The sequence below is a fragment of the Musca domestica genome, unplaced genomic scaffold (genome assembly GCF_030504385.1).
Source record: "Musca domestica strain aabys unplaced genomic scaffold, Musca_domestica.polishedcontigs.V.1.1 31, whole genome shotgun sequence".
Taxonomy (NCBI): domain Eukaryota; kingdom Metazoa; phylum Arthropoda; class Insecta; order Diptera; family Muscidae; genus Musca; species Musca domestica.
In genome coordinates this window covers 499,758-510,757 of record NW_026712309.1, presented here as the reverse complement: position 1 = coordinate 510,757, position 11,000 = coordinate 499,758, and positions in this window count along the sequence as shown.

The following is an 11,000-nucleotide window of genomic DNA, read 5'->3' as shown; positions in this document are numbered from 1 at the left end:
CACTACAATATGTCAATATGTCCAAATCCATATTGGAATATTTCGCTTTTGAAATTAAGATTCTGACTAGGGACATTTGCCCAATATTTATGCACTCCGTCGGGCTGTTAGTCATCCAAAATGCTAGAATTCTTCCCTGTCCTTAACTCTCTTCACAGGCGTGTCGATTGGCTTCAATACATTTCTGTTTTTGTTTAATTAGAACCCCTAAATATTTTACAATCACCTCCAAAAGCAAGGAGCGCCTCTGTATCTCCAAATTTAGACTCATTATACGATATTTGGCTATATTTGTCAACCAAATCAGCATAAAAAAGCCAAAAGTTCGTATTTTGTGTATTTCGGATATCGCCTGTAAGTAATGCTGGTATTTTTCATGCAATTTTAGTGGTCCATTGTACCCGCTGTCCTAACTCTAACTTTATGCGAGATTTCGTGTCGTGATTTCGTGCTAAAAAATCAGGAACATTGTAAGGTGAAAAAATATTACAAAATATTATAAGTCAAATTGAAAAAATCGCATGCGATAAAAAAAATATGAGAAAATAAAAAAAAATCACAAAATACTACAAAATCTATATTAACATCTTTATGGGCATATTTTTCTGCGATTTTTTATAGATTTTATACTTGTATGTCAAGAGAGCATTCTGAATTGACAAAATTTGTCAAAATCGGTCCAGCTATTCTTGAGATATAAGCATTCTAACTAACATCCCCATCCTTTGTACATATACATTGTATATATTTCGCTATATATAACCGATATATTTACTATTGGTGACTGCGTAACGGTCAGAACTGACCTGTTCGTTCATTTGTGATTTCGGTTTAATGGAAAATTTGACTTTTATTTAAAACAAATGTTGTGGCCTACTTCACCCACTAAATATTACCCGATGAACATCAAAATTGGAAGGCTTCTGCCCAGCCCTAAGCTCTAGCCCCATGCTAACTTCCGTTTTGATTGGTCTATAATTGCGACCTGTAGAGCAACTGTAAAATCATGAAAATTTTTCCGTTTTTGGTCCATTTCAACCCCTAAATATTATGCGATCGTCTCCAAAAGGAATAGGGTTCTATTCTGACCCTAGCCCCACCTCAATTCTAAATTTCGTGAAGATCGGGCCATAATTGCGACCTGTAGAGTGATTACAAATTAACACGGACAGACGGACAGACGGGCAGACGGACGGACCGACATACACAGCTAGATCGACTCAGCTCGGAGAGATAGGAAGATCCACATATACTTTCCTATGTGGGAAACCAATATTTCCTATGTGGAAAACCAACCAACACATAGTGTTGTAGGGTATAAAAACATTAAGTTCGGCCGAGCCGAGATTTTAATACCCTCTACCTTAGGGTAAAGGAAACATTAGAACCCATTATAACCCACAAATACCAATTTTTAGACATATTCGCGGGGAAATGTGGCAAAAACCATTAAAATACCGAATATCGGGAGGTACCGCTATGTGGGGGCTATAATAAAACTAGAACCCATACATACAATGTTTCGGCGCACGAACTAGGACAAATTATTACCTACAAATACCATTTGTCTGATAAATCCGTGAAAAAATGTGGCAAAAATCATCAAAATATCGAATTTTGGGAGGTAACGTGGAACGTGGACCGTCTCATTTTCAATACCCACCAACCTAGACACAAAACAAATTGTTCTGCTAAATTTTAACGCTTTACGTCAAATAATGTGGGCTGTATCGTGATTTCAATAGACAGACGGATATCGTTAAATCGACTTAGAATTGTATGCTGATTATGAATATATATACTTTATGTGGTCTACGACGAATTTTTGGGGATGCAACAAAAGGAATGACAAAGTTAATATACCCTCCTTTCCAAGGTGGAGGGTTAAAAATTGGAGGTAAATAGTTTGGTCAAGGAAGATAAGCGGAAAAAAAGTTGGGCCATCTGAAGGATTAAAACATTGGAATCGTTACCCTGAAAACTGATAGAACACTGGCAATGATAGGACCTTTGACATATGTAACACGATTACAGTTACAGATCCGTTGGGGAGCTGACCCGTCCACCACTCGAAATCGAAATCGTGAAATAAACAGTCATATCCTTCTTCCAAAAATCTTTCCGGCCACAGTTTACCAAGGCTTATGTTCGCTAAGGCAGCACGTGGCGCTTAGTCATCAAAAACTTTAGGCCTAGCCGGTATCGTTTGTATCAACCATTGCGAAGACTTCCAAGGCATTGGTCTTTCCCGTCAACATGAGTTCTATCGAAACTGACCATTTGCACATACCGCGCCGATGACTTCACTGCCATATGTGGTGAGATGAAAAAACTGCAACTAACTTCAGACTGCAGTCATTTCTAAGCCACTCGACCGACAGCTGTTAAAATTATTCCAGTGACAGCTCATTATATTGTTTACAAGCGTACATGGTCGATGGTCGCTCTCCGCTCATATTAATCGACTGTGGCATTAGAATAAATACCGAATATTTCCGCGAAAATTTTCTTGGAGTCTTAAATATACCAAATGTACTCAGCACCATCGCACTCAGCACGCGCCACCCAAGTATGGTTACAAAATGAGTTTCCTCGCTTCATTTCCAGCGCACAATGGCCACCAAAATCTCCGGATACCAATCCGTTGGACTATTGCGTCTGGAGTATTTTAAAAAACAAGGTTGACACTAAAAAATAACAAAGTGTCGATCACCTTAAGCAAGCGCTTCGCTGGGAATGGGCCAAAATACCGCAGAGCAACATTTGGGAATCGTTTGACGGTTTTATTGGCCGTTTGAAGGCCATAATTCGTGGCAAACGTGAGCAATTCGAACAAATCTAAACTTATTCTAAAATTTGATGCTATTTCCGACATTTTTTGCTTCCATTCAATAAAATAAAAAAATATATATATAAAAATTATGGCGTTTGACTTTGTTGAAAAAATGCTATGACTCGACTCCGAGTCATATGTTTTTATAGCCTCCACTTTGGAAAGGAGTGTATATTAATTTTGTCATTCCGTTTGTAACACCTCTAAATATTCGTCATAAACCCCGCAAGGTATGCATATTCATGATCAGCATAAAATTCTAAGTCAATTTAACGATGTCCGTCTATAAACGTCCGTCTAAAATTCAACGACGAATTTCAATACACATCGAATATAACTAGCTTACATATGATAAATTAATTCAAATATACAAATTCGCTCTTTTCGGAAAATTTTTTAAAAATCGGTACAACAGAAAGAAGTAAATAATTCTAGCTCTATACATCAAATATAGTACCATATATAGTACCACTTTTCGTACTCGTTATAGTAATTATTTGGGACTCCTTTGGATTTTCTAATCCATAGTTACACTCATAGCAAAATGCATAAGTTTGGCTCTATTACTACACCTATATTAAATTTAGTACTATTTAGTCCTTTTCGTATACGTTAAAATACGGATTTGTAAATTGACCTTCTTCTTCTTCTCTTTTCCTACACTTTATACCAAATTAAGTACGATTTACACATTTCTGAAAACACCTTTCATATTTACAAAACCAAATGTTACCAAATATAGTACATATCAGTACTATTTGTAGGCTTACGGCTCGAATTTCCAAAAATCCTTCATTTCGTCTATTCTACCCAACATCAAAAACTCCAGGTCTCTAGGTCTCTTACTCTATGCCTTTCCCAACATCTCTCACTCTATGCCTTTCCCAACATTTCCCAACATTCATAAAACAAGTAAGCAAAGGCTATAGTCGTGCGGGGCCGACCATGTGATACCCTACAACACTACAATATGTCAGAAGCACCCTTATGTCCAAGTCCAAGAGGGCATTCTGAATTGAATTCTTCTGAATTCTTATATTCGTGTTTATAAAGTAATTTTGCGAGAAAGCAAGTAAAAAATAGCATTAAGTTCGACCGGGCGGAAATTTAAACACCCTCCACCTTTGGTTAAAAAAAAAAATTTATATGAAAGTATCTGAACGTGTTCCACATTAAACTACAAACACTTTTCAAAAAGCAATAAAGTGTGTGAGGCCGTTATATGGGGGCCATACCAAAACGTTAACCTATATAGGCAATTTTATACTTCATGGATTGTCATCTACCAAATCTTCTTAAATACCAAATTTGAAATATTTTCGTGGGTAAATGTGACTTGGATTATCAAAATACCGAATATCGTAAGTATCGTTATATGTGCGCCATAGGAAAACGTGGACCTAAATATTCAATGTTTTGTCGCCGGAGCTTGAACCCATTACGAACTACAAATACAAATTTTTAGATAAATTCGTGGAAAAATGTGGCAAAAATCATCAAAATACCGAATATCGGGAGGTGCCGTTATATGAGGGCTGTACAAAAACATGGATCTATAGATATAATGTTTCGCCACCGTAACTACTACCCATTATGACAAATCCGTGAAAAATTGTGTCGAAAATTATCAAAATATCGAATATCGGGAGGTACCGTTATGGCAGCTATATTAAAACGATATATCTTATTTTCAATACCACTCATCCTGGGCACAATACAAATTATTCTGCCACATTTTGAAGCACTACGTCGAGTAATGTGGGCTGTATCGTTAATTTTACAGACGGATATCGTTAAATCGTCTTAGATTTTTTATAATACATATATATTACCCTCCTTTTGAGGTGGAGGGTATAAAGATCACTGTCGCAGCTGGCCTCTATCGAAGCTCGCACTATCGAATTGGCGATACACCTTTAGTAAACCCACAACCATTGGAGGCCGACAGGTTGATGGCGAAACAAAAGCAGCAAAAGTGGCAGGACCTCCAGGACGTTAAAGAACACTGCTTTAATAACGATCTTGAATAATTTTTACTGTCAGTTAATGGGTGTGAAAGACGACTACTGCCTTCTACCATATATAGTTATAACTTCTATAACCAATTTTTTTTTTTGCAATTAAAATTCAATTTATCGTATGACCCACTTTATTGTGACATAATATGGTTTATCGAAGTGACATTCACCTCCTCATATTATCACAAACAGATAGTCACACATTTTTTTAATTACATTTAAAAGCGTTTTTGAGAGTTTGAAAGAGACAAGATTTCATTTTCCATAATGTGATGCAAAAATTATTAAATTGTTATTTTAAATGATTTGTGACAAACGAGTTGCTCAAAAGGGTTAAACATCCAATCGGGAAGAAAAACATTTAGCTCTGCGTTAACAAAAGATATAACAATAAAATTGTCAAAATGCCAAATATTATCTTTGTGTCATACTCGTGTTTGATCCTAAGATGATTCTCTGTGTATTTCACGGCACAATACTCAGAATTATACTTACTTTGTATCTTCATTTTTATAGTTATGAAAAAGTTTATAAACAATTGTTTAAGATTTACTTTTTTGATTTGCAGTTAGGTTAATTAAAACTTTTAATTCCATTTGAACTATTTCCTTCACTTTTCTCATCTAGTCTTTCGTTGGGCTTTTTCTTTTATTTTGAGAGAATTATTCACTTTCATCATTCATGGCGTTACGACGGACACTTGAAATTGTACAAATTACCAAATTTTTTTTTTCGCAAATTTCTTTCATTTTGGGCATTAGCCTCAAAAGCTGTGTCTTTGTGGATGGTGGCTGGGTAAACGCTGCAGTGGTCGGTTAAAATATTTAGACAGTCAAATAAAAGTTGTTAGATTGTTGAATTGTCCTGACGTGTTTTTGGAATGGTTTCAGATTTCCTTTTTTCCTTTCATTGTTGTTTCTTACAGGTGAGAGAAAGAGACTGTTTTGGTAAAAATATTTCAAATGGGAAATAGGAGTTTGATTGGAACGGGGACTGTAAAACTATTTTCAGTTTAATAAGAAGAGTGATCACAAAGCTTATTTTGGCTTACTTTCATTTTTATACCCTACAACACTATGTGTTGGGGGTATTATAAGTTTGATTGGGCCAAAAAGTATGTAACACCTCCCACATAGGAAAGTATATATGGATCTTTCTATCTCGCCGAGCTGAGTCATTCTAGCTATGTATGTCCGTCTGTCCATGTTAATTTGTAATCACTCTACAGGTCGCAATTATGGCCCGATCATCACGAAATTTAGAATGGAGATGGGCCTAGGGTCTGAATAGAGATGATCGCATAATATTTAGGGGTTGAAATGGACCAAAAACTGAAAAAAAAATCTTGATTTTGCAGTTGCTCTACAGGTCGCAATTATAGACCAATCAAAGCGGAAGTTTGCATGAGCTTAGGGCTGGGCAGAAGCCTTCCAATTTTGATGTTCATCGGGTAATATGTAGTGGTAAAATAGGCTACAACATTTGTGATAAATAAAAGTCAAATTTGCTATTAAACCGCGAATATTTTTAGTCCCGACAAAATCATAAATAGACGAACAGGTCAATTCTGACCGTTACGTAAATGCCAATAGTAACTATATCGGATATATATAGCGAAAGATATGCAATGTGTATATACAAAGGAAGGGGATGTTAGTTAGAATGGCTTATATCTCAAGAATGGCTGGACCGATTTTGACAAATTTTGTCAATTCGCATTGCCCTCTTGACATAAAAGTATAAAATCTAAGAAAATCGCAGAAAAATATGCCAATAATGATGTTAATTTAAATTTTGTAGTATTTTGTGACATTTTTTTTTTATATTTTCATATTTTTTATCGCATGAGATTTTTTCAATTTGACTTATAATATTTTGTAATATTTTTTCACCTTACAACACAGGTTGGGGATATTATATAAGTATTGCAAGTATCGTCCGATCCTCACTAAAATTTTCACAAGGGTATGTTTGAGCGCAGAAGGGCTAGGCCTATTGTTTTCAAAAATGTCCGCAATATATTAGGTCGCAAATAGAAACCAAAGGACACGAAATCTCGCATAAGGTTAGAGTTTAGGACAGCGGGTACAATGAATTACTAATTTTGTGTGAAAAAAACACCAACATTATTTACAGGCTATATCCGAAATACACAAAAGGTCAACTTCTGGCTTTTTTATGCTGATTTCGTTGACGAATAACCAAATATCGTAGACAATCATATCATATAGATGAGTCTAAATTGGAGATACAGAGGAGCCTCTTGCTTTTGGAAATGATTGCAAAATATTTATGAATATGAACCAAAAACAGAAAACATTTCCTGATCACACAATTAAAGCCAATCGACACGTCTGAGAAAAGAGTTAAGGACAGGGAAGAATTCTACCATTTTGGATGACAATTGGATTATATTTATCTGTAAAATGGACCACACAACTAAAAGCACGACGGAGTGTGTAAATATTGGGCAAATGTCCCTGGTGACATCATTTCAAAAGCGAAATCTTCCAGAATGGATTTAACATATTGTAATGTTGTAGGGTACCACATGGTCGGCCCCGCACGACTATAGCCTTTGCTTACTTGTTTTTAATTTTATTGAATGAAAGCAAAAATGTCGGAAATAGCATCAAATTTTAGAATAATTTTAGATATGTTCGAATTGTTCACATTTGGCACGAATTATGACCTTCACTGTCAATAAAACCAACACACGCCGCCCGAATGTTGCTCTGCGGTATTTTGGCCCATTTCCCATTGCTTGCGGTGATCGACATTGGTATTTTATAGTACTAATCTTGCTTTCCAAAATACTCCAGACACAATAGTTCAACGGATTGGTATTCGGAGATTTTAATGGTCATTGTGCGCTGGAAATGAAGCGAGGAACCTCATTTTGTAACCATTCTTGATGGCGCGTGCTGAGTGCGCTGGTGCTGAGTCCTGTTGGAATGTTCAAGGTCTGCGGCCAAAATGTTTGCGTGCCCATGGCGTTAATACACCTTCCAGAATATTTTCGCAATAATATTCGGCATTTATTCGATTAATACGAGCGGAGAGCGACCATCGGCTGTTAGAGCGGCCCACACCATCACCATGGCCGGCGCTTTAGTTCTGGAGGCCAACCGAAGGTGCACATAATTCGACAGTTCTCCACTTTCGGCCAAGCGAAGCAACTATTTAGCTCTTTTGAGTCTATTTTCTTTCCGTTGCGGTGTAAGTTCTTGCACTTTTTGGAATTTCAATGGCTTAAACCGAGCTCATTTTTTTATATTTGCCGGTTGGAATATTGCGGTATGTTCAGCTCACGAGACAGTTTGCGACGTCTATTCTTTACTTTTAGAACCATTTCTACTGATGTTGCTGTTTTGTTCCTTCCACTTCTTTGACGTCGGGCGACGCTACCAGTAACACGGTAAATAGGGATGGTACGAGACACTAAATATTTATTCACATTTAAGTGCTGAAGTGCTTTAAGGATAGCCACTTGTGGTTTTCCAGCCAAATATAAAGAAATCATACTATCACGCTTGAATTCCATCAAGAATAAAAAAATTCTCAGCAAAATGCTTTTGTACGCCAGTAAACAATATTATGAGCCTTCACTGGAAAAATTTTAACAGCTGTCGGTCGAGTGGCTTAGACTTGTAGACTCACGATATCATATATCCCTCATGTAACGGTATCTCCTTATATTCGGAATTTGGAGCAAGTTGAATTTAGGGGCTGGCTTTCGGCCGGGGCTTGAGATTTTTTCCTCTTGGGTATGTCCAACACCGGCTATGCGATCCATAGGTTCTGTACATTTTATAACTTTTGGAAGTTGCCGGAGTTCGACTTTAAAGTTAATATCTTCGGAACTACAAAGCTATAATGGTTAGGTACATATTTGTGGAGAAAATCTGAAGATCGTGAATTGCAACACCAATGCAATACGGACCTGCAGGAGATATCGATATACATGGCACCATTTTGGAAAGGCCAGAGTGTATGTAGTAGTATGTAGTTTTTAATACCCCATAAGCGGTCTATTATCGACTTTTTATTGGGTTTTCAAAAAGTTCCGGTACAAAAACACCAACTTTCTGTATTACTCCGAAACCGAATAAATCTACCCCAACATATGACCACTTGTTGCATTGGTATTTCCATAAGCTTTCAAATTATGCATATCAGATTTGTAGAACCGGACAAAAACCGGATTTTGTATCCCCCACGAAAAAATTACTTTGCCGTTATCATGTCGAATAACCGGGTTTTTCTCCCACGAAAAAAATTACTTTGCCGTTATCATGCTAAAAAGACCTACACTTGTTAAAAATTTCAGGTCAATCCGAGCATAGCCCCTAAACTCAACTTAAGTCCGTCATTTTTATGATTTTAGCCACATTTTTTAATGGAATTGTCTCAAAATCGACGCAAACAGTTCCTTCTGAGCACTTTACTCCCTGGAATAGAATTGTCTATATACGTCTACCATGTCGTATATCCACCATATAACGGTATCTCCCAATTTTCGGTATTTTGATGATTGTAGCCAAATTTTACAATGAAATTGTCTGCAAATCCAAACCAGGAATTGCTACAGAGTATTTCACCCCCTGGAAGAGAATTGTCTATATGGGTCCATGATAAAGGTACCTCCCACTATCCGATATTTTGATGATTGTAGCCATATTTTTTTCTGTTTCTAGAATTGTCTGAAATTCTACACAACGAGTTCTTCGTGAATACCTTACCCCCTTGAAAAGAATTGTCTATATAGATATTTTCAATGGAATAATCTGAAAATCCGCACAAGGAGTTCTCTCTGAATGATTTACTCCCTGGAGAATTGTCTGTAGCAACCATATACGCTACCCCGAGATATTCGATATTTCCAGGATTTTCGCGACATTATTCACCGGAATTGCGTCATAATTCGTATTTGAAGTTAATAATGGGTACTATAATCTTTTACCTCCCTTTATTCAGTATTTTGATGATAATAGCGACGTTAATTATCGGAATTGTTTGAATTTCGTATTCGAAGTTCGGAATCGTTTCTAGAGTCTATGACAGAAAATTACTTATCCAGCACTACGTCGTCGTATAGCCCCCATATAAAGGTTTTTATTTGAGCGGTATTTTCGATGGTTTTTTTTTTTTTAAAATTTCAAGTTCCTTCCGAATGGTGGAGGATATAAAATGTTCGGCCCGGCCGAACTTAGTTGCTTTTTTATTGTTAGTTATACCCTACAACACTATGTGTTGGGGTATTATAAGTTTGATTGGGCCAAAAATTATGTAACACCACGAAATATTGATTTCCCACATAGGAAAGTATATATGGATCTTCCTATCTCGCCGAGCGGAGTCGATCTAGTTATGTATGTCCGTCCGTCCGTCTGCCCGTCTGTCCATGTTAATTTGTAATCTACAGGTCGCAATTATGGCTCGATCTTCACGAAATTTAGGATGGAGGTAGGGCTAGGGTCAGAATAGAACCCTATTTCTTTTGGAGATGATCGCTAAATGTTTAGGGCTTGAAATGGACCAAATACTGAAAAAATGTCGGTTTTTGCAGTAGCTATACAGGTCGCAATTATTGACCAATCGATGTAATCGCATGTAGCTAGAGTTTAGGGCGGGAAAGAAGCCTACCAATTTGGGTGGTCATCGGATAATATTTAGCAGGTAAAATAGATCATATCTTTTTTGTTGAAAAAATTCAAAATTTTTCATTAAACCGCGAATATTTTAAATCCCGGCGAAATCTCAAAGCCATGACAAGGTTACTTCTGATCTTTACATTGATGTTAACATCCAACAAACCGGATATATAGCAAAATAGGAGCGATACATATGTCTATCAAAGAAGATATGCTTGAAAGATCTCTTATAAGTCGAGAACGGCTGAACTGATTTCGACAGTTCTCATTAATTCAGAATGGCCTCTTGGCAGAAAAGAAAAAACGTCTAAAAAATCGCATAAAAATATCTCTCTAAAGATGAAAATATTGATTTTGTAAAATTTTCTCATATTTTTTCAATTTTGTCATATTTTTGGCATATTTTCATTTTGAATTAAACATTTGGTAATATTTCTACAGCTAACAAAACTAAGTAGTTAGGATATCAGGATATCATATACAGATCGCATTTAT